This window comes from Triturus cristatus, chromosome 3_2, assembly GCF_964204655.1.
Source record: "Triturus cristatus chromosome 3_2, aTriCri1.1, whole genome shotgun sequence".
NCBI classification, from domain to species: Eukaryota; Metazoa; Chordata; class Amphibia; order Caudata; family Salamandridae; genus Triturus; species Triturus cristatus.
In genome coordinates, this window is record NC_140584.1 from 74,163,536 (window position 1) to 74,187,249 (window position 23,714).

Consider the following 23,714-nt stretch of genomic DNA (forward strand, 5'->3'; position numbering starts at 1 on the left):
TTCCCTCTTCAAGTTGCCTTAAATCCAATAATAAGCTCATGTCATGTACTCTTAGATCTCCTGCTTGAGTGTCACTTGCACTGGATGATGGCAATTGTATTTGTTTTTTATTTCCTGCAAAGTGCTTTTTTAACTTCAAAGTTCTTATAAATTTGAAGATATCCACTCTTGTTTTCACATAATCAATGTCTGCCTCTGGGCACAATGACAATACCTCAATCTCACATATAGTCATTTACATTCTCCAACACTTACATATATTGCCTTTCACATATGCAGTTACTCACACATGTACCACTGAGACATCCATTCACTCACCAACACACCCATGCAGCCCTTCACAGGTGCATTCTTGAACCCATACACCCGGTGAATCACCCACTCACACATCCATGCGGGGAGTTACACCCCCCACCCACCCACACAGACACTCAGGCACCCTTACAAATAATCAGACAACCAATCAATAACCCATATAGACACTCATGTAGCTACTCACCAACCCATGCAGCCGTTTACACACTAACTGATAGACTGATACAAACATTCACAAAGTTTAGTCACTAACCCATGCATTCAGTAAGACACATTTAATCACTCACTTATACAGTCAGTCACACACCTACTAAATCATCCATTCAGACACTTATACACCCACTAATTCTTAAATACACCTTGGCATATATATATATATGTATATATATATATTAGGGGTGGACGGAATTTGCGAAATTCACTTTTGCAAATTATCGCGAAAATGTTAAAAATCTCCGCAAACACGCGGAAATATCGCGAAGATGCAGAAGTTTTTTTCCCGCCCGTTCGCGGTATTTTCTGCATAGTCGCGGCTCGCAAACTTACCCATGTGGTTGCTCGCGGGCGCGGCCATCATGTTTTCACTTGTCTCGCGGTGCATGATCGCGAGAAGAAAGACGTGATCACGCGACGAATGACATTACTGTGGGCGCAAACTGTCGCGAGACAGCGCAAATGGCTACCAGCAATCCAACATCTCGTGGAGAACGCGACCGGATCGGGAAAACTTGTCGGTGAACGCGGGGATTCAGGTAAGGCGATCGCACACACGCAAGAATGTATTATTTTACAGCGCGAGCAAGTAAAAAAATTCCGGTAAAATGCGGATTGCGGAAATTTTGACATTTTCGCGCTCTCCGCGGAACGCAAAATGTCAAATTATCGCAATTTCCGCGAGCAGAACGGATTTTTAGCCCAGGCCTAATATATATATATATCTATATATACATATATATATATTTCGTGTCACCAAATACTAAAAGTATAGAATGCACTCCTGTCACAAGCAAATCACCGCTTCAGAGTCCGTCCATCTTTAACAATTCATGTTTATTTCATACAGCCTCAGCCAGAAAAATTACCCTACGCGTTTCGGCAAAACTCGCCTTGGTCACGGGTAAATTCAATCAAAAAGTAAACACATTTGCAGTGCATGATACACATTACGTGCAACGTAAACAACATAAATGACGGACATTAACATCAACATCACGATCTGTAACCCAAAAGTGGCGGCCATCTTGGCACGGTGATCTCAAATAATAAAGTTGTTGTTGTAAACATATTCATCATGAAAATAACGGAAGTAGACAAATGTCGATCCAACAATGTTCATTCCGTGCTATTTCGGAACACATCTTGTTTTAAATAATTCCTCAAACAAATATTTCTCTCATTTTTTAAATAACGGAAGTAGACAAGTGTCGATCCAACAATGAAAACAATAAACAAAGTAAGATACATAAATCTATTGAATTTCTTGATACTGTGCAATAAACAGCCCTGGTGATCAAACAATATACCTCATGAGATAAAATTATACTCATGAGATAAAACCAAACTGTGAATGATAGCAATCAATAATCGTTTGGTTATCCACATGCCCTTATTGGGCTGGAATCCGGTAGGATCCTCCTTAAATAACATATCATACCCCAGTGGGTTAGGTCAAACCACCAAGTTTAACATAGCATCTAATAAATTCCAAACAAAGTGAGTATTTCTAGGTATTGTAACCCTCACAATCATCATAAGCTAAAAAGCATTAGTTGGACAGACTACAATTAAACCCAAGTGGATAAATGGGTACTTTTCCACAATAGGAACCGAAGCTTCTTCACTTCTCATATCTGTTCAATGGAAACTGAAACAGAAGAGAGAGGAGAGAAAATTTCGATGAGACAATTGGAATAAAAAGTACACACCCGCGTGGGCTTTGTTCTTAAATAGGCCTGCCACATTGGGAAGAGTGAATAAAACAAAAACTCACATATTACCTACAATACATAGTAATAGAGAATGAACAAACCTCATCACACAGAACTAAATCAACATTTCATCCTAGAACGAATCATTGCCTAATAGAAAGGAAAATGTATTCTGCCTAATATCTCATAATGTTTCACGAACATTCCGCCAAACAGCACAATGTGCAATAGAAAACCTTTGCTGCACACCCGGAAATAACAAAAAGAATACCCATTCTTTGGATGTAACGGCCACCAAAACTGAGTTATCCAGAACAGATAACTATTCGAATACTATTCCCCTAGATGCCAAGACATTTCTTCTTCAGAGTTTAAGCCCTCAGGGATCTTGGTATTCAGATCCAAGATATACCTTGACTCCAGTTGGCAAAGTTTACGTATCCTGTCCCCTCCTCTTTTTGTGGCTTCCACTCTGTCAATTACAAAGAATTTCAACAGATTGCGATTGCTTCTGTGAAATTCCTCAAAATGTCTAGCAATTGGTGACAATTTGTCCTTTTTCTGGATTGCCCTTAGATGTTCCAAAACACATTTCTTTGCTGTAAACATTGAGCTCCCCACATATTTCTTAGCACAAGGGCAAACCAGAACGTAGACACAATAATCAGATAAACAGGTCAGATGTTTCCCAATGTACCTTTCAGTATCACTGACAGGGTAGCGTACTTTTTTAACATTAGTGCTGAACTTACAGGCTTTGCAACACATGCAAGTAAAAAATCCCTGTATCTCACTATGAGCACTGCTGTTGCTGGACACCTCGTTTTTACACAGTTTATCTTTTAGAGAGTCAGATTTCCTATAGGTAATATTGGGTAACAGTCCTACCCTGTCTTTCAGTGTCGATTCAGTGGACAGGATTTTCCAATGGTGTTTCAAACAGTTACGAACCTCCCAGGAATTGGAGTGATAGGTAGTTATAAATCTTATAACCCCATCATTATTCTCCTCACCCGTTTTCTCTTTTGGTGTCAGTAGCTGATTTTGTGTGAATTTCCTCGCCCTGGTCAGTGCCTCTTCAATAATACGGGGGGTGTATCCCCTTTCCCGAAATCTTTGGGTCATACACTTACTCTCCAGATTAAAATCCGCTTCCAAACTGCAATTCCTCCGAGCTCGGAGGAATTCACCGTATGGAATACTACGGATCAAGGTTTTGGGGTGTCCACTGTCTGCATAAAGCAAAGTATTCCCTGCAGTGGATTTGCGAAACAGTTTAGAAACAAGTTTCTTGTCCTTGACCTCTATATACAGGTCCAGAAACTCGACACTCTGATTACTCATGGTGCCTTCAAATTGTAGATTCATCTCATTTTGATTTAATACAGAGATGAACTCATCTGCTTGTGTCTGGGACCCACTCCAGATGATAAAAAGGGCATCAATATACCGCAGCCATAATTTCACATGGCTGCGGTATAGTTGCTGTGTCCTGGATACCTGTTGCTCCCAGCAGCCCGTGAATAAATTGGCAAAGCTGGGAGCAAAACAGGTACCCATTGCTGTCCCTTGCTTTTGTCTAAAATAGACTCCATCAAAGATGAAAAAATTATTTTCAAGACAAAAGGTCATCATTTGTAGCAACATCTCGTTATGTTTTAAAAAGGAGATGGAGCGAGAGCTCAAAAATTGTCGGCAGACCTGAATGCCTTGGGTGTGTCTAATCGAGGTATAGAGGCTACAAACATCCAAGGTGATTAATAGGTAGCCTCCTTGCCATTTGAAGTCTTTGATTATACTCAAAAAGTGTCTGCTGTCCTTCAAATATGATGGTAATTTTTCCACATAGGGATGGAGGAAATAATCAATATATTTCGAAGTTCTTTCTAATAGGGAGCCCATGGCTGATACTATGGGCCTCCCTGGAGGGCTAACAGCATTTTTGTGAAGCTTTGGTAATAGATAAAGAATGGCAATTTTAGGATTACGGTTGCGAAAAAAGGTATATTCATCCCATTCCAAAACCTGTCATTTGCCACTGTTTCAACATCCCATAATACCTCTTATTAGATTCTTCGATAACAGTAGGAGACACTTGTTCATAACAGTCCCCACACTGTAACTGACAAATCCCTTCTTTGATGTAATCATCAGTATTCAAAACGACCACATTACCACCCTTGTCCGACTGGCGGATTACAATGTTGGAATCAGTTTGTAAAGACACCACCGCCAGTCGTTGGTCTCTAGTCAAATTATCACATGCTCATGCCTTTTTCTTAGCAAGTTTTTTCAGATCCCACAGACTGGTAAAGTGGGATTGAAAACAGATTTCGGTTTGAAATTATTGGGACAACTCAAGTCAACCTTAAAACCTAATGACTCGGCATCAATTGGTCCCATTCCAGCATCTTCTGCATTGTCAGCCTCCAATTCCTTAAGTGCAATCAAAGTTTGTATCTCGTTAATAGTTTCAGCAGCTGGAGTAACCTTAATTCCTGCTCTGGATTGCACCTGACTTTTTACTTTCAATTCATTCCACTTGTGCAGCCTTAGCTTTCTAGTAAAATGAAAAAGGTCAATTCTTTCTTGGGGATAAGAAGACAGGGAAGTGGGGCAAAAGGATAAACCAAACTGTAAAACATCATGCTCTGCATTAGTTAAAGTACGTGAGGAGAGATTTACCACATTTTTGCAGTTCTTCATTTTCCGCGTCTTTTTTGTCCCCTTGTTTCTACTCCCACCGGGGTTACTGTTTTTCTTCCACCATCCACCCCTCCTGGATTGTTTGTGGATGGTATTGTTTCTCCTGTGGCTTTTCCTCTTCCTCTGCCTCTGCCACGTCCTCGAGAGCCCCTCCCTCTCCCTCATCCTCTGTCTATCTGCCAGTTCGATTGGTTTGATGATAGATTCATTAATCGAAATTCCTCCCAAAAATGTATCGGTTTCTTGGAAAGATTGGCTGTGTTCGTTAGTGGGATACCATCTTCTGAATTCAGGAATTAAGGTTACTTCAGGTGCTTGCTAAAACTATTAACGAGATACAAACTTTGATTGCACTTAAGGAATTGGAGGCTGACAATGCAGAAGATGCTGGAATGGGACCAATTGATGCTGAGTCATTAGGTTTTAAGGTTGACTTGAGCTGTCCCAATAATTTCAAACCGAAATCTGTTTTCAATCCCACTTTACCAGTCTGTGGGATTGATGTTTTTGAGACATTGGTCATTAATGATCTGAAAAAACTTGCAAAGAAAAAGGCATGGCCATGTGATAATTTGGCGAGAGACCAACGACTGGCGGTGGTGTCTTTACAAACTGATTCCAACATTGTAATCCGCCAGTCGGACAAGGGTTTTAATGTGGTCGTTTTGAATACTGATGATTACATCAAAGAAGGGGTTAATCAGTTACAGTGTGGGGACTGTTATGAACAAGTGTCTCCTACTGTTATCGAAGAATCTAATAAGAGGTATTATGGGATGTTGAAACAGTGGCAAATGACAGGTATTTTGGAATGGGATGAATATACCTTTTTGCTCAACCGTAATCCTAAAATTGCCATTCTTTATCTATTACCAAAGCTTCACAAAAATGCTGTTAGCCCTCCAGGGAGGCCCATAGTATCAGCCATGGGCTCCCTATTAGAAAGAACTTCGAAATATATTGATTATTTCCTCCATCCCTATGTGGAAAAATTACCATCATATTTGAAGGACAGCAGACACTTTTTGAGTATAATCAAAGACTTCAAATGGCAAGAAGGCTACCTATTAATCACCTTGGATGTTTGTAGCCTCTATACCTCGATTAGACACACCCAAGGCATTCAGGCCTGCCGACAATTTTTGAGCTCTCGCTCCATCTCCTTTTTAAAACATAACGAGATGTTGTTACAAATGATGACCTTTTGTCTTGAAAATATTTTTTCATCTTTGATGGAGTCTATTTGAGACAAAAGCAAGGGACAGCAATGGGTACCTGTTTTGCTCCAAGCTTTGCCAATGTATTCACGGGCTGCTGGGAGCAACAGGTATCCAGGACACAGCAACTATACCGCAGCCATGTGAAATTATGGCTGCGGTATATTGATGACCTTTTTATCATCTGGAGTGGGTCCCAGACACAAGCAGATGAGTTCATCTCTGTATTAAATCAAAATTAGATGAGTCTACAATTTGAAGGCACCATGAGTAATCAGAGTGTTGAGTTTTTGGACCTGTATTTAGAGGTCAAGGACAAGAAACTTGTTTCTAAACTGTTTCGCAAATCCACTGCAGGGAATACTTTGCTTTATGCAGACAGTGGACACCCCAAAACCTTGATCCGTAGTATTCCATACGGTGAATTCCTCCGAGCACGGAGGAATTGCAGTTTGGAAGTGGATTTAAATCTGGAGAGTAAGTGTATGACCCAAAGATTTCGGGAAAGGGGATACACCCCCCGTATTATTGAAGAGGCAGTGACCAGGGCGAGGAAATTCACACAAAATCAGCTACTGACACCAAAAGAGAAAACGGGTGAGGATAATAATGATGGGGTTATAAGATTTATAACTACCTATCACTCCAATTCCTGGGAGGTTCGTAACTGTTTGAAACACCATTGGAAAATCCTGTCCACTGAATTGACACTGAAAGACAGGGTAGGACTGTTACCCAATATTACCTATAGGAAATCTGACTCTCTAAAAGATAAACTGTGTAAAAACGAGGTGTCCAGCAACAGCAGTGCTCATAGTGAGATACAGGGATTTTTTACTTGCATGTGTTGCAAAGCCTGTTAGTTCAGCACTAATGTTAAAAAAGTACGCTACCCTGTCAGTGATACTGAAAGGTACATTGGGAAACATCTGACCTGTTTATCTGATTATTGTGTCTACATTCTGGTTTGCCCTTGTGCTAAGAAATATGTGGGGAGCCCAATGTTTACAGCAAAGAAACGTGTTTTGGAACATCTAAAGGCAATCCAGAACAAGGACAAATTGTCACCAATTGCTAGACATTTCAAGGAATTTCACAGAAGCAATCTCAATCTGTTGAAATTCTTTGTAATTGACAGAGTGGAAGCCACAAAAAGAGGAGGGGACAGGATACGTAAACTTCGCCAACTGGAGTCAAGGTATATCTTGGATCTGAATACCAAGATCCCTGAGGGCTTAAACTCTGAAGAAGAAATGTCTTGGCATCTAGGGGAATAGTATTCGAATAGTTATCTGTTCTGGATAACTCAGTTTTGGTGGCCGTTATATCCAAAGAATGGGTATTCTTTTTGTTATTTCCGGGTGTGGAGCAAAGGTTTTCTATTGCACATTGTGCTGTTTGGCGGAATGTGCGTGAAACATTATGAGATTTTAGGCAGAATACATTTTCCTTTCTATTAGGCAATGATTCGTTCTAGGATGAAATGTTGATTTAGTTCTCTGTGATGAGGTTTGTTCATTCTCTATTACTATGTATTGTAGGTAATATGTGAGTTTTTGTTTTATTCACTGTTCCCAATGTGGCAGGACTATTTAAGAACAAAGCCCACGCGGGTGTGTACTTTTTATTCCAATTGTCTCATCCAAATTTTTTCTCCTCTCTCTTCTGTTTCAGTTTCCATTGAACAGATATGAGAAGTGAAGAAGCTTATGTTCCTATTGTGGAAAAGTGCCCATTTATCCACTTGGGTTTAATTGTAGTCTGTCCAACTAATGCTTTTTAGCTTATGATGATTGTGAGGGTTACAATACCTAGAAATACTCACTTTGTTTGGAATTTATTAGATGCTATGTTAAACTTGGTGGTTTGACCTAACCCACTGGGGTATGATATGTTATTTAAGGAGGAACCTACCGGATTCCAGCCCAATAAGGGCATGTGGATGACCAAACGATTATTGATTGCTATCATTCAAAGTTTGGTTTTATCTCATGAGTATAATTTTATCTCATGAGGTATATTGTTTGATCACGAGGTCTGTTAATTGCACAGTATCAAGAAATTCAATATATTTATGTATCTTACTTTGTTTATTGTTTTCATTGTTGGATCGACACTTGTCTACTTCCGTTATTTAAAAAATGAGAGAAATATTTGTTTGAGGAATTATTTAAAACAAGATGTGTTCTGAAATAGCACGGAATGAACATTGTTGGATCGACATTTGTCTACTTCCGTTATTTTCATGATGAATATGTTTACAACAACAACTTTATTATTTGAGATCACCGTGCTAAGATGGCCGCCACTTTTGGGTTACAGATCGTGATGTTGATGTTAATGTCCGTCATTTATGTTGTTTACGTTGCACGTAACGTGTATCATGCACTATTAAATGTGTTTACTTTTTGATTGAATTTACCCGTGACCAAGGCGAGTTTCGCCGAAACGTGTAGGGTAGTTTTTCTGGCTGAGGCTGTATGAAATAAACATGAATTGTTAAAGATGGACGGACTCTGAAGCGGTGATTTGCTCGTGACAGGAGTGCATTCTATACTTTTAGTATTTGGTGACACGAAATTTATTTAGGCTGCTTCGGAGCCTGAACTGCACCGACGAATGAAGTGTCCCAGCGTTTTCCGAAGTAGTGAAATGCTTGTTTATATATATATATATATATCAAGAAGAATTCCCAGACTCCAGCAGATAACTGGAACAGGTACAGACCACCACACGCTGAGAAATATGTTTCGAGCAGGTTTATTCGTTTAAGTCAGTCGGCATGACGCGTTTTGGCCGTGTTGCCACGGCCTTGATCACATGACACCTGAAGAACCATGCAATTCAGATATAATAAAATGTTGACTCCTCCCTCATATATGAGCCAGTGGGATAGCGGCATACAAAACAGCAAACTTCCACATTACATCGAGGGTGATCTAAAAAAGAGAAGAAATACTCAAGCTGTGCAAAATTTAGAAACATGTTGGATGGCAAAGTCAATCCTAATTATACCATAGTGGTTACACAGATAAAACGCACCCTGAAGTAAAACAATGTGCTATATATATATATCCAGCTCCACTGCACCTCGGCCAGCGCACTCGCGGACGGGTGCTATAACGCGGAGGTGCAACCGCGTACAATATGCGCGCTCGTTCCTTCTCTCCTTTCTCGATCTGGAAAAGCACTCACAGGGTCTTTAGTTTGACAGAGTTTTTAATTCATGCAGTCCATTAAAAACATGACGCGTTTCGGCTACTGCCTTTTTCCAATGTTACAAAATCAAGCGCCAAACAACGACATTTTAAAAACATCAATATCCGGTCACATGATGCGAGTCAAAGCAACATCAAAATTGACATAGGACCATACTCTTTCTGTTCTAATTCAGGCGCCATCTTGGAACATATAAGAGGTGGTTAAATCTAAAGGTCGGACACTTAATAGGCCCTCTAATGGAAGTACTATATAATACTTTCAAAGGATTTTATTAGACATATTGTATAATGGAATCAAGACATTCTCATGATTGAACAAATTGCGCTAATTACAATTCAGCCGTTTATCTGCATTCATACGCAAACATCACCTACAATCCCAAGATCTGAGCGTGTCTGTAATACCATCATGCCGTGTATCGGCAATGTCCCTTCTATGCTTACTTGATTACATGCATCAAAGGACCATCAAATCAATAAATCACATGGCATGTTTACAAGACTAACCTACACAGATTAAAATTGAAATAAAAAATATATCTTTTCTTCCGAATCTTACCCAGAGAACCTAGAAATTCCTAATAGCATATTGGTCTCAGATTTAATCACCCAGATGTACAGCTAATTCTTCCCCCATGTTCATTCCCTTAGGGGTCTTGGTTTCTAGGTCGATAATATACCTGGATTCAAGTCTACACAACTTTCTAATCCTGTCCCCACCTCTAATATCGTCGGCAATCATATCTAAACCATAATAACGGAACAGATCCCTGTTACTATTATGTTTATCTGCATAATGCCTTGCAACTGGATAGGTCTCATCTTTTTTGGCTATCGCCCTCATATGCTCCAATACCCGTATCTTTATAGGGTGTATGGTGCTGCCAATATATTTCAATCCGCAAGGACATTCCAAGCAGTATACTACATAAGTAGTATTACATGTGATGAATTTCTTTATGGTTCTAGATATCTTCAAATTTGTAACTTCATATGTAAGAGTTCTTCTACTTCCTACACAGGCCTTACATTTGCCGCAAGGGTAAAATCCCCTAAGCTCCCTTAGGGTCCCACTGAAACTTGGTCTAGTGTAGAAGTGGCTTTGAACTAGACTATCCCTCAATGATCTAGCCTTCCTGAACGTTATTAGAGGGGCGGCTGGAATGTCTGAACCTATCACAGTAATAACCCAACTATCGGACAAGGATTGTTATATACGAATCAGTGCTACCAATATCATCAGCATCAAAGAGAAATACCATGGATGTTTGTACGAATGGAGAAGGAATGGGTTGATAACAAGAAATGAATTGGATTTCATGAAGAATGACTACCCTGTGATACCTCAACTTTATTTGCTCCCGAAAATTCACAAGAACGCGGAATGTCCTCCGGGCAGGCCAATCATATCTGCCATTGGGAGCCTATTTGAAAACACGAGTAAATTTATTGAGTTTTTTCTCCAGCCATTCGTACAGGCATTGCCATCATATACTAAAGACACTGGGGACTTCCTAACAAAAATCTTTGATTGCAACTGGCACGAAGATTACGCATTTGTCACACTGGATGTACAAAGTTTATACACGAGCATCAGACATCATGATGGTCTGAATGCAGCTAAATACTACCTGAGTACAAGAGACATACATTTTTATCAACACACGCTTATGTTATTACACATGATGGAATGGTGCCTAGAGAATAACATCTTTATGTTTGATAGATTGCTTTACAAAAAGACTCAAGGTACAGCCATGGGTACTTGCTTCGCCCCCAGCTATGCAAATTTGCATATGGGCTGGTGGGAGGAGCAAGTACTCATGAGGGAATTTAACACTCAGATGTCTGAAAATGTAGTTTTGTACCAACGCTACATAGATGATATTTTTATCCTATGGAAGGGCAGTGAACAAAGTGTCAATGACTTTGTGGAAGCAATCAACAAAAATGACCTAAATCTAAAATTCACGGGTACAATGAATAGGAAATCCATTGTATATCTTGATTTAGAATTGTATACTATCAACAACAAAGTACATTCATGCACACATAGGAAAATAACATCAGGGAATGCAATTCTACATGCCCAAAGCTTTCATCCTGTTAAACTTATTGAAAGCATCCCCTATGCCGACTGTCTGCGTATGAAACGGAACTGTAGTACTGCAGAGAGCTTTAAAGACTCCACAGATAACTTATTTGAGAGACTTAGCGACAGAGGCTATAAGTCGAAAACTTTAGAAACAGCAAAGCAGAAGTGCTCAGCTATTACTAGAGAAGATCTCCTATTTAAAAACAAGGATAGCAAAACAATACCAGGGGAGTCAGTAAAAAAGACACCCAGACTAATTACAGTATATAACAGATACCATCATAATTTACGGAAAATCCTGTACAGACACTGGCCAATAGTGCGATGTGATCCTACCATAGGCCCATCTTGCACTAATCTCCCCCAGTTAACCTTTAGGAGAGCCAAGTCAATGAAACAAGAACTTGTGTCCAACGCTCCTGCACAGGACAAAGGTACTAGTTGGCTAAAATCCCAAAAAGGTTTCTTCAAATGCACAAAGTGCAAAGCCTGCAAATATGGAATCAATACCAGATCAGTTTCCACTCCTCTAAGAAAAACCCCACTTGAGATCAGGGAGAATTATACGTGCAAAACAGATTTTGCGGTATATGTGTTACGTTGTACCTGTGACAAGATGTACGTGGGAAGTACAATCCATCCCGTACACATAAGGATACTACAACACCTAAGGGCCATTAGTAATACCGACCCAACATATCCTGTGGCCCGCCACATTAACAAAGTACACGGCAGTAAAGCGGAAGATCTTTCGTACTTTGTTGTTGACAGCGTAAAGAAAAACATCAGGGGTGGCAACGGGCAACTAGCACTTAGGAGACTAGAGTTGAGATATATAATCCAGTTGGATTGTAAGATTCCAAATGGTATGAATGCCGACGAAGCTTTGAGTGTACACCTCTAATCATTCAACACTAGTAGAAATCTGATGTAGAAGTCTGCCCAATCTAGATTTTTAAACCAACCCTATGAGATCTGACTCACTTTTTCCTTTTCCTTTTTTTTTTTTGCATTATGATTCACTCATCACATTCCCATTATTTTCATTGTGTTTTATTTTTAATAATTGAGAGTTCCTTATGTAGTAATAATTGCTTAGGTTTGCCACCATCATTAATTTAACCAAATCAAGTATGGGTAGGATTCGATGCCAGCGATTTATTAAAAAGCCCACTTGGGCTTCATGCTGATATGTTTTACATTGTTTAAACATTGTTTGTATATTGCTCATATATTGCATTGTAACTTACAGAGATTACAGTAAGACGACAATTATTTTATTTTTGCATGAGCAAATAGAATGTCAAAATTATCATATAATCCATACTAGGTCAACTGTGATACAGGTGGCTAAAGCTTTGCTTACTAAGGTTACACGAGTCGGAAGAAATATATTTTTCTGGCAGTATTTTTTTCATGTTGATCATTGGTTTACTGGTTGCTAAGCAACGTCTGGGCCACATTGTTGGAATAAATAATTTTCTTTGAACATCATCCCATGGAGTCAGTGCCTGTTTCTGCATGCGAGAGATCAGGATTGGAAGATATATATATATATATATATATATATATATATATATATATATATATATATATATATATATATATTACCTACTGGCGGTCGCCAGTAGGTAGTTATAGTTAGGACCACGTTTCCATAGGAAATCCGCAACATTCTATTTTGAATAACTTTGGCGCCGGTTGACGAATCCTCGCGAATTTTTCAAAATAGGTGGGGCGCTATGCTCCGCTCCTACCCTGAAAGTCTCGGGGGATTCGTCAAGCAGGGGGCTGAGATAAAAGGGGGTCCCAAAACGCGTTTTTCCCATGCATTTTTCCATAGGACCTTTAGACACAGCTACAGCCCGAACGGCTGAACAGAATTACTTGAAATTTGGCAGAGAGGTAGTCCTCAGGTCAAGGAAGTGCCTTTTGTAGGTTTGGTGTAAATCTGTTCAGTAGATCCTGAGAAAATAGCATTTAAAAGCATATATATATGTGGGCGGAGCCTAACCACACATCTCATCCTGAGATCTGATTGGCTGTCAGCACTTCATCCAAGAAGTGTTGGCAGCCATCTTGGGACCAATATACATGATAGCACCTCATTAAAAAGCATTGCAGTTAATAAAAGGTTTTAAGACTTTAGTTACATTATAAATCATTTGTTGATGGTACCATACTCATTTTAGGAATTGTGGTATGTTCTAAGGTGATTTCACCATGTGAAAAAGCCTTCTGCTGGGATATCATGATTGAGAGAAAAACATTTTCTCATGCTTTTACCACAGAGGTTTGGAAGGTGATCTATAGCCTAAACTGAGAGCTTATTTTCTGTAAATTCACATTATCTTTCTCAGTCATGTGAGAATGAAGTCTGACATTCTCAGTAAAACATGTACATCCAACAAGGGCAGAGACTGTCAGTTGATTCCTTTGTGTTCTACTGCAGCTTCCCAGAGTGTTCCAAAGAACTACTAGAGCGCTAACAGTCCTACTTATGATAAACGTATGGCACACCTGAAGCCATCTTGCTTGGATTAAAGTGGTAACTCTTAAAACATTTAATTTAAAAAGGAACAAAATGAGGGGGTTCATTTTTCAATAAAAAGTATGATTAGTGCTGCAGAAAGAAAAATTAGGGCACATTTTGAGTGACTTCTCAAATCCTCTTCTATTTCATTAAAAAATTCTGACATGCAGACTGAAACATGCACTTTCAATACCAGCAGCAGTTTTCCCTGGTGAGCAGTAGCTTTACTACAGTGATCTAATGAGCAAAAAGAGTGTTAACATTCTGAATTTATGGCAAATGTGTGACACATCTGAATGCCTTCTTGATGGAATCAAAGTAAAAAACTGAAAGTATTTCCTACTGAGGAGACTGCAGTAAATGAGGAAATTAGGAAACTTCATAACAAATAAGTCTCCCAAGATGGCCACCAGAGACAAAAGAGCCCAAATGTAGCCCAAATATCACCCAGATGTAGCCCAAGTATAGCCCAATGACAGAATGTCCCAGAATGTTCTTAAAAACAACTAGAGCGCTTACTGTCTTCATTATGACAAAAGTATGGCACACCTGAAGCCATCTTGATTGGAATAAACTGGTAACACTTAAAACATTTAATTTAAAAAGGAACTCAATGAGGAGGTTCATTTTGCCATAGAAATTATGATTAATGCTGAAGAAAGAAAATGAGGGCACATTTTGAGTGACTTCTCAAATCCTCTTCTATTTCATTAAAAAATTCTGACATGCAGACTGAAACATGCACTTTTAATACCAGGAGCAGACTTCCATGGTGCAGTAGTTTTACTACAGTGATCTAATGAGCAACTAGAGTGCTAACATTCAGAATTTATGGCAAATGTGTGACATATCTGAATACCTTCATGATGGAATCAAAGTAAAAAACTGAAAGCATTTCCTACTGAGGAGACTGCAGTACATGAGGAAATTAGGAAACTTCATAACAAATAAATCTCCCAAGATGGCCACCGGAGACAAAAGAGCCCAAATGTAGCCCAAAATCACCCAGATGTAGCCCAAATATAGCCCAATGACAGAAGTGTGCAAAACACTTATTATTTTGTGTTTTTGCAGTGTTATATAGTGCAGACTTGTCAGGTATTGGAGTGCTTTACATGAGCATTGGTTACATCACACAAGAACACATTCATTTTGGTTGTAGACATGGGGAGACTAAGTGATTTGACCAGAATCACAGAATGTCGAGCTGAAGCAGAAACTTCAACCTGGTTCCCCAGTTGCAAAGTCTGCAGTTCTGGAAGTAACACCACATCATCTCCCCTAAGTGCAACATTTAATCAAGTGGTCAACTGGATAAAAAAACAAAGATAACAAATAATTTAAAAGTGCTTTGTCGCTATTTGAAAACTCAGATAATATGTCCTTATTTTAGCCTTTTAGAGCACTAACCATAATTTTGATGCCAATAAGACCCTCTCATATATGTAATTTCTAAAGGAAATGCTCTAGGTATTACAGTTTTGATTACATCAAGATGATGTCAGGCGTTCCACACTTTTGTAATAAATATAGAATGTTAGCAATCTAGTTGTTCATTAGGATACTGTTGAGAGGCAGAGGCCAGGGGCACGGACTCTGAAAATTGAAGGCAGGTAGGAGGGTGCAAAGGCAACAATTTAACCACACTGAGCAGGCAGGAAGGGCCGTGGAAGCACAACAGACTATGGAGGGCAGTGGAAAGGGGGGCAGGGGCAACAAACCAACAATACAGGACTTGCAAGAGAGGCTGTTGGAGGCAAGATCTATTACGGGTCAAGGAAGCTAGGGGCGGTCCCCAGATCCCCGGGAGCCACCACAGAACTGAGCAGGAGAGTGAGTCAGGGACAAAAGGGGCACCTTAATTTGAGCCGGGGTGCCTAGGAACGCTTGCTCCAAAAATGAAGAAAACAGACATATGAGACATGGAATTGGAGGCAGAATACAATGGCAGTTTAATGAGAAGATGCAACTTCAAAGAAACCGCAGAATAGAGACATAAAGTACAAAATACAGAATCCAGATAATCATACAGCTGTCATGATATTCTCTGTATCTCAATTAATGTACTGACAGAGAGAGAGAGAAAACACATCTATAAATGCATCATGAGAAACAAGTTACACCAAGGAAAATGTTACCTAGGAACACTCACGTTTACTCTTAGAGCAAGCATTCCTGCAATTACAATACAAAATCTTTTAAATGCAAAAGTAAAGAGAACAATGGTTAAACATAACATGACATTTCATATAGGTAAAATAGAATAAGATACTTCAAGCAAAGCAGAGCAAGACATTTTAAGCAAAGGAAGACAAGAGCTCCCAGCTCTTGGGGAAAACCTGCACTGCCTGTTAACCTACATACAGACGGCGAGGTAGTCCGTCGATATCTGTGGGTGCTCCCTTTTTATATCATTTTGTGGGCTCCTTTGCACGCTACATCTACCTACGTATGCTACCCAAAAGCTTCGTCTGCAGATTTTACCAGACATTTCGTAATTTACCCACTTAATGCTGACAATGGACTGGGTGAAAAGGTCAGTCTCTCAGGCCAATCGCTTATCGTAAGTTCCATAGAGCAAGCAGAAAATAATGGGTATTGTATGGGAATTCAATATATTCATGTATAAAATCTCCTCAGTTCTCCTAACTTGACGCTCTGCGGTTGCCACTTCCTTAAAAGCGGGAAACCTGCCCAGGAAGCAAGTACCAGTCCAGGATGCAGCCTACTGTATGTCGACAGCTTCAGGGGGATGTTGAACTTTGATACCGAGCACGGAGCACTCGGGTAGGGTGGGGGCTACTGGTTTGGAGCAGAAGGCCTCGCAGACCTGCCTTCAGACTGCTATACACTAAAATTGCAGAGCTATGGTCAATTTAACAAAGAGGCCTACATATTGAACAGAAGGGCCTACACAGGGGTTTTATACTGGCTGAGTGGTAAGGATGTCTCAGGATAATTATATAGCAATATATCAAACAAGATGAGGGAGTACTCACAAAAGACAGAGAGCTGTCTATAGAGTATTGGTATGAGGAGCAAAAGAAGAAAAAATTGTTTCTTAAGAAGACCTCTCACTCACCAACCTGGTTGGTGACATGCTTCATCATCGAGGTCCCACCCAGATAGCCGAGTGCCATCCGGGTGTGCTGCGACACCTGACTACAGTGGAGCTGGTTTTTTTTGAAGGTGAATAGTGAATTTTTTTGATAAAAATTGGCCGAATTTAACCCAATTGAAAAACTTTATTCTGGGGTAATCAGGACAATGATTAAAAATAGTGAAGACACCAAGAAGGGTTAAATTGACCCCTGGTATCTAAGGATTTAGTGAAAAAAGATAATTAGGGTCTACATGTTTCAACCATATTGTTGCGATTGCTAAGGTTTTCATCAGGACCAATAAAACATGACTCGGGAGGTACACACTCGCTAAGGTGTGCCCTGTCCTCGGTCAAGAGTAGAAACCTAACCCGTTACTCACGGTTAGGGAACCTTTCTTCAAGTCTTTGAAAGGAAAAATTTAGAGAGCAATGTTATCGCATCTCCTGGGGAACGGGAACACGCGATTCGTAGCTTCTAAATTCAGAACCACAAATCAGTCTGCTATTGCGCCTAATCGTGAAATGCCCGATCTCCCGGTCGAATGATAGGGACTCCGGTCAGAGCCTCCCAGTTATATTATAACTGTTAATTATATAGCAACACAGGACCCGCTGATCAATTTAATACGGCCTACAAATGCAGCTGGCAGGGCAAGGACAAGGGTCTCATACTTCAGGTGTGGACAGAACGGGCCAGGGGCCCCCTGTGATACAAAATCTACCCTCCTTCAAGCCTGTGGCAATATAATAGACCATTGTGGGCAGAAGGAAGAGGCAATGGTAGTACAACCATACATGCCAACAGACCCGATTCAGCCAGAAAACGTCCAATGTTTTTAAGCTCAAATGGGCTTTATTTGATCTGTCTCCTGTCTACAATATCCTCTTTTTCAATGTAACTCAAAGGGGAAAATCAATACCCCAGTTTTTTTTCAAAATCTCCCTCTTACCAAGTTCAAAATGTTCGCAAGTATGGTACATTGGATCATGGAAGGAAATGGGATAGGGACATGGACTTGGATAACAGAGGACAGGAGGGACATGGAGAGGTGCACCAAACTGACCCTGCAGGGCAGGCATCAGGGTTTGCAGCAGCACAATACACCACACAGGGCATGCAGGACGGGAGTGCAGCACAACAATCCATAGAAAGCAAGAGGGAGGGGACAGGACCATGCACATGGACAACAGAGAACAGAGGGGCAAGAGGCAATTGTAGCTAGCTGACCATAATGGACAGACAGGAGAGAAAGCTGCAGCATAACAGACCATAAAGGGCAGGAGGGACGGATCAGGGGCATTACAATGGAACAGACAAGCCAGGAGGGAGGGAGTAGGGCTGGGGGCAAGGGGGCAGGGCAGGAGCAGCAAGATAGCCATGGAGGTCAGGCAGGATGGGCACTAGAAGCAAGACACACCATGAAGAGCAACAGTGAGACTGTGATGGCATACACACAGACCATGGAGGGAAGGTGGGAGGGGGTCAGGGGCAGCTAACTGACCACACAGGGAAGGTGGGAGGGGCCATGGCAGCACAGAAGACCATGCATGGCAAGTGGGAGGGTTAGTGGCAGCACAATGGCTATGATGGGCAAGAAGGAGGGTGGAGGGGCATGCACAAAGGACGATGGAGGATAGAAGGGAGGGTCAGGACCTGTGCACAGACAAGAAAGTTCAGGGGAAGGGACCTCACAACAGACCACACGGGGCAGGCAGGAGGAGCAGCTGCAGCACAACAGACCAGGGAGGGCAGAAGGGTGTGGCAGTACAATGGACCATGTAGGACAGGAGGAAGAGGATAGGGGCATGGCATGTGGACAGGCAGGGTGGAGGTGGCAGGGACAGGTTACAGTCATCTGACAATGCTAGGCAGGTGGGAGGGGAGTGGCAGCTCAACAGAACACTCAGAGTAGATAGGAGTGGCAGGTCCATGGGACATGGTGGGCAAAAAGGATGGAGCAGGGGCATGCACAAAGACATCGGAGGGCAGGGGGAAGGAGAATAGGGGCAGCAAGCTAAGCACAGAGTTTAAGCAGGAGGTCAATGATGGGGCATAGAATTGGGCAATGGAGGGCAGGAGGAGTGGACTGGTACATCATACTGAGGGCAGTGGCAGCACATCAGACCATGCATGGCAGGAGGGAGGAGGCTAGTCCATGGATTCACACAACAGAGGATAGGGAGGAAGGGGATGGGGCAGCAAGCTAACTGTTCAGAGAAGGCGGGTATTAGGAACTTTATTGTTTTTAAAACATTGTGTCTGTGCGAACTACTTAAAATATGAACAAGTATGCAGCATAATCTCACTTTTATTCAGGAAGAAGAGGACGTTTGTGACTGTGACTCCGGGCTCACTTGGCAGAAACACCCCCTGACCCTCCACCCCCTATCGCAAAATGTAATGCCCGTGAAAAGGGTAGGTGAACACAGTGTTATATAGAACATAGTCCTGAGAGCACGATTGAAAATGAAAACTAGATATAGTGTATGGTATAAACTATGCACCAAAAAGTGTGATATAAGATGAACCGGGCGTGAAATATAATATGCAATACATTGTGCGCAATGACAGATTCATTGGAGAGTGCGAGATAGCACAGGCACTAGCGCGTGCTATGCGATATGCGCCTTGGAGTGTAATATGCACAGGGCAGTGTTGTGTAACCTAACTAGTCTCTAAAGTTGTAATATAAAATATGTGCTGGGGAGTGTAAGGTTGCATATGCACTGTGACAAAGATATGGATCCCAGATTGTAATATGTATGGCATAGCACTGTGCGTTATAACATAGGCATCGAGAAAGGCACGTTAGATGGGGCAATATAACCCGTGCGAAGACAAGTGTGGCATGACATATTCACGGGGTGGTGTTACAGTGCACATGGGCTAGAGAGTGTCATAGCATATGCACTAGCTAGTGGAATACAACACAGAGGTGTGTGGCACACGGCAGGCAATGGTGGGTGTAACACAGCATTGGGCTCTGTCAGGAGCGCGCTGTGACTCTCAAGTGATGTTCGTCCCCTTTCCAGAGAGTAAAATAAAAAGTATTACACATCCGGCAGTGGATGTGTGTTTTATTAACCGTGAGGGGGGTTTCTTGCATAGTTTTGGTCGAATTTTTGTCGAATCCCCTTTGAATGGCTTGGTGTGCATGTGTATTAAATGTGCCCGTCAATAGCTACCCATGTTTGTATAAATAAACGACAAGGGTGTCTACCGGGATTAGGCACGGTAGGGCATCAGACATGTCAGAGCTTCACTAGTGGTGTAAATACATTCCACGTGGATTCATTGCATGCATAGTCGCCTTTTAATGAATATCACGCAAATCGTCATGGTGATAGGTACGTACGGTTTGTCCAGCATGTCCTAGGTGTGTCTATAAATATATATTTTTTAAAAATAATAAAAAACAGTGGCCGGCCCTGGGGATTGGGGTCAAAAAAATATAATTAGGAGACTGGCCCTGGGGGATGGGGTCATCAGGGCCAATAAATTAGAATAAGAAGGGGAACCAAACAGCCCCCCTTCTTAAAAAACTAAAATAAATAAAAGACTGGCATCGTGCCGGAGGCCATGCCCCCTCCGTGCAGCACTCTGCAAACGCGCCCCCAACAGGTATCTCCAGTATGCGCCAGGGAGCTGCGCTGCAGCCAGGTGTTCTGAGGCCAAGCCCCTTTTTACACCTCTCTGCAACGCAGCTCTGTGGCGCTTACTGGAGGTACCTAGTGGTCTAGTTTGACCCTAGGGACCCTTAGGATTCAAGGGGACTTAATCTCTCAACTTAGAACAGCCACAGGGCGCGTTTACACAGTGGTGAAGGGAGGGGACGGGGCCTGAGGTGACGTGTGCAAACACGCACTATGGCACGTTTTAAATTGGGGATATAATTTCCCTTCAATACTGAGGGCCCCTGGGGGCTAACTAGCCCACCAAGTGCTTCCAGTAAGCGCCACTGAGCTGCATTGCAGAGAGGTGGTCCAGGCCGTGCCACTTTTTACACCTCTCTGCAACGCAGCTCTGTGGCACTTACTGGAGGTACCTAGTGGGCTAGTTGGACCCCAGGGACCCTCAGGATTCAAATGAACTTAATCTCCCAACTAAAAATGGACACAGGGCGTGTTTACACAGTGGTGAAGGGAGGGGACGGGGCCTGAGTTAACGTGTGCAAAAACGCCCTGTGGCCTGTTTTAAGAGGTAGTTTTAATCCCCATGCCCTCTTATATACTAGGGGCTTACAGAGGAGGTCATGCTAATCACAGGGGGGACCCCAACGCATAATGTTCCCTAGTGTATGTAGGTGTTTTCACTGTATTCTAAGTGTCTTTTAACATAGCACTGGCTCTAGGACTGGTTAGTCAGGCTCAGTTACCACCAGTATCCGTCTGAAAAAGTTGAGGGTACAGGATGATTTTGAAACAAGGCTTCTTTCTGCTCTTCTTTTTGTTCTTTCTGCACGTTATCCTTCTTCCTGCACTTATCTTCGTATTTGAGGACTTCTGTTGCTTCTTTCTGCACTTCTTTTGTTTCTTTCTGTGCATTTTTTCTTCTTTCTTCACATGTCCTATCTCTGTAGGCATAGTTAGAAATTAGCATTTAAAAAACCTTTGAAATTCACAGAAAAAACCATAGGTTTCAGGCACGTTATAGTTAGGAATTAGCATTTAAAAAACCTCAGAAATTCACTGAAAAAACCATAGGTTTCAGGGGTGTTATAGTTATCTGGACTTTTCACTTGTACAAAACCATTGAAATTCCCCCGTTATAGTTAGTTCAGCTAACTATAACTCGGGCGCCCGCAATGCACTGCTGATGACGTCACATATTACATCACTCATGACATGGTCAGTGACATCACTCATGACATCACTGATGACATCTCAAATGACATCACTGATGACATCACTGATGACATCATCCTTGTGATAGAGTGGCAGACCTCCTCTCACCCTAATATAACCTTTGATACACACATTCAAAAATAGAGACTAAAATTTTCAAAACAATGGACATACCAATACCAGTTACAACAACCTCTTCAGTAATTCTAAGATCCACATACACATCCACTCATTCACCAACAGTCCTATACAGTCACTCATACATGTACTCACTCATCATATGTACTCATACACCTATACATCCTGTTACACAATGCCACTCATCCATAGAGTTACTCACACACATAGTCACTCATGCTAAGAAAGAATCAAACATACATTTACTTGCATATACAGTTATACACACACCACCATACTTACTTCTACGGAAACTTACACATACTTAGTCTTTTAAACAATCACTTATAGAAACACATACTTATTCATACAGGAACTCTTTCAATCTCTCACTCTCACATATACTCACATATATACACCAATAGTCACATATACTAGTTTAAAACATATGTAGTTACTCATAAAGACACTATTGAGACAGTCATTCACTCACTAACACACCCATACACACACTCATCCACCCATACAGTCCTGAACACAGGCTGTGTTCAACACATACAAACAGTGAGTCACTCATTCATGCACCTATGCACTACGTAATACCCCCCACCGAACCATGCAGACACTCAGACTGATACTCAAAAAACCAACTAATAACCTATATAGACACCCATGTAGCTACTCACCAACCCATGCAGCCACTTATACACAAAGTGAGAGACTGATACAGATATTTACATATTTAAACATTACTCACTAAGCCATGTATTCACTATGATACACTTAATCAGTCAGTTACACAATCAATTTTTCAAAAACAAATCATCCATTTAGACACTTATATACCCATTTATTCTTCCATCGACCTTGAGATATACATATATAAAACATATTTAATTTTCAGAAAAACACACATTCACTGGATGATGTCATCAGTGATGTCATCAGTGATGTCATTTGAGATGTCATCAGTGATGTCATGAGTGATGTCACTGACCATGTCATGAGTGATGTAATATGTGACGTCATCAGCAGTGCATTGCGGGCGCCCGAGTTATAGTTAGCTGAACTAACTATAACGGGGGAATTTCAATGGTTTTGTACAAGTGAAAAGTCCAGATAACTATAACACCCCTGAAACCTATGGTTTTTTCAGTGAATTTCTGAGGTTTTTTAAATGCTAATTCCTAACTATAACGTGCCTGAAACCTATGGTTTTTTCTGTGAATATATATATATATATATATTACCTACTGGCGGTCGCCAGTAGGTAGTTATAGTTAGGACCACGTTTCCATAGGAAAACCTCAACATTCTATTTTGAATAACTTTGGCGCCGGTCGATGAATCCTCCCAAATTTCTCAAAATAGGTGGGGCGCTACGCTCCGCTCCTACCCTGAAAGTCTCGGGGGGATTCGTCAAGCGGGGGCTGAGATAAAAGGGGGGTCCCAAAACGCGTTTTTCCCATGCATTTTTCCATAGGACCTTTAGAACGAGCTACAGCCCGAACGGCTGAACAGAATTACTAGAAATTTGGCAGAGAGGTAGTCCCTAGGTCAAGGAAGTGCCTTTTGTAGGTTTGGTGTAAATCTGTTCAGTAGATTCTGAGAAAATAGCCTTTAAATCAATATAT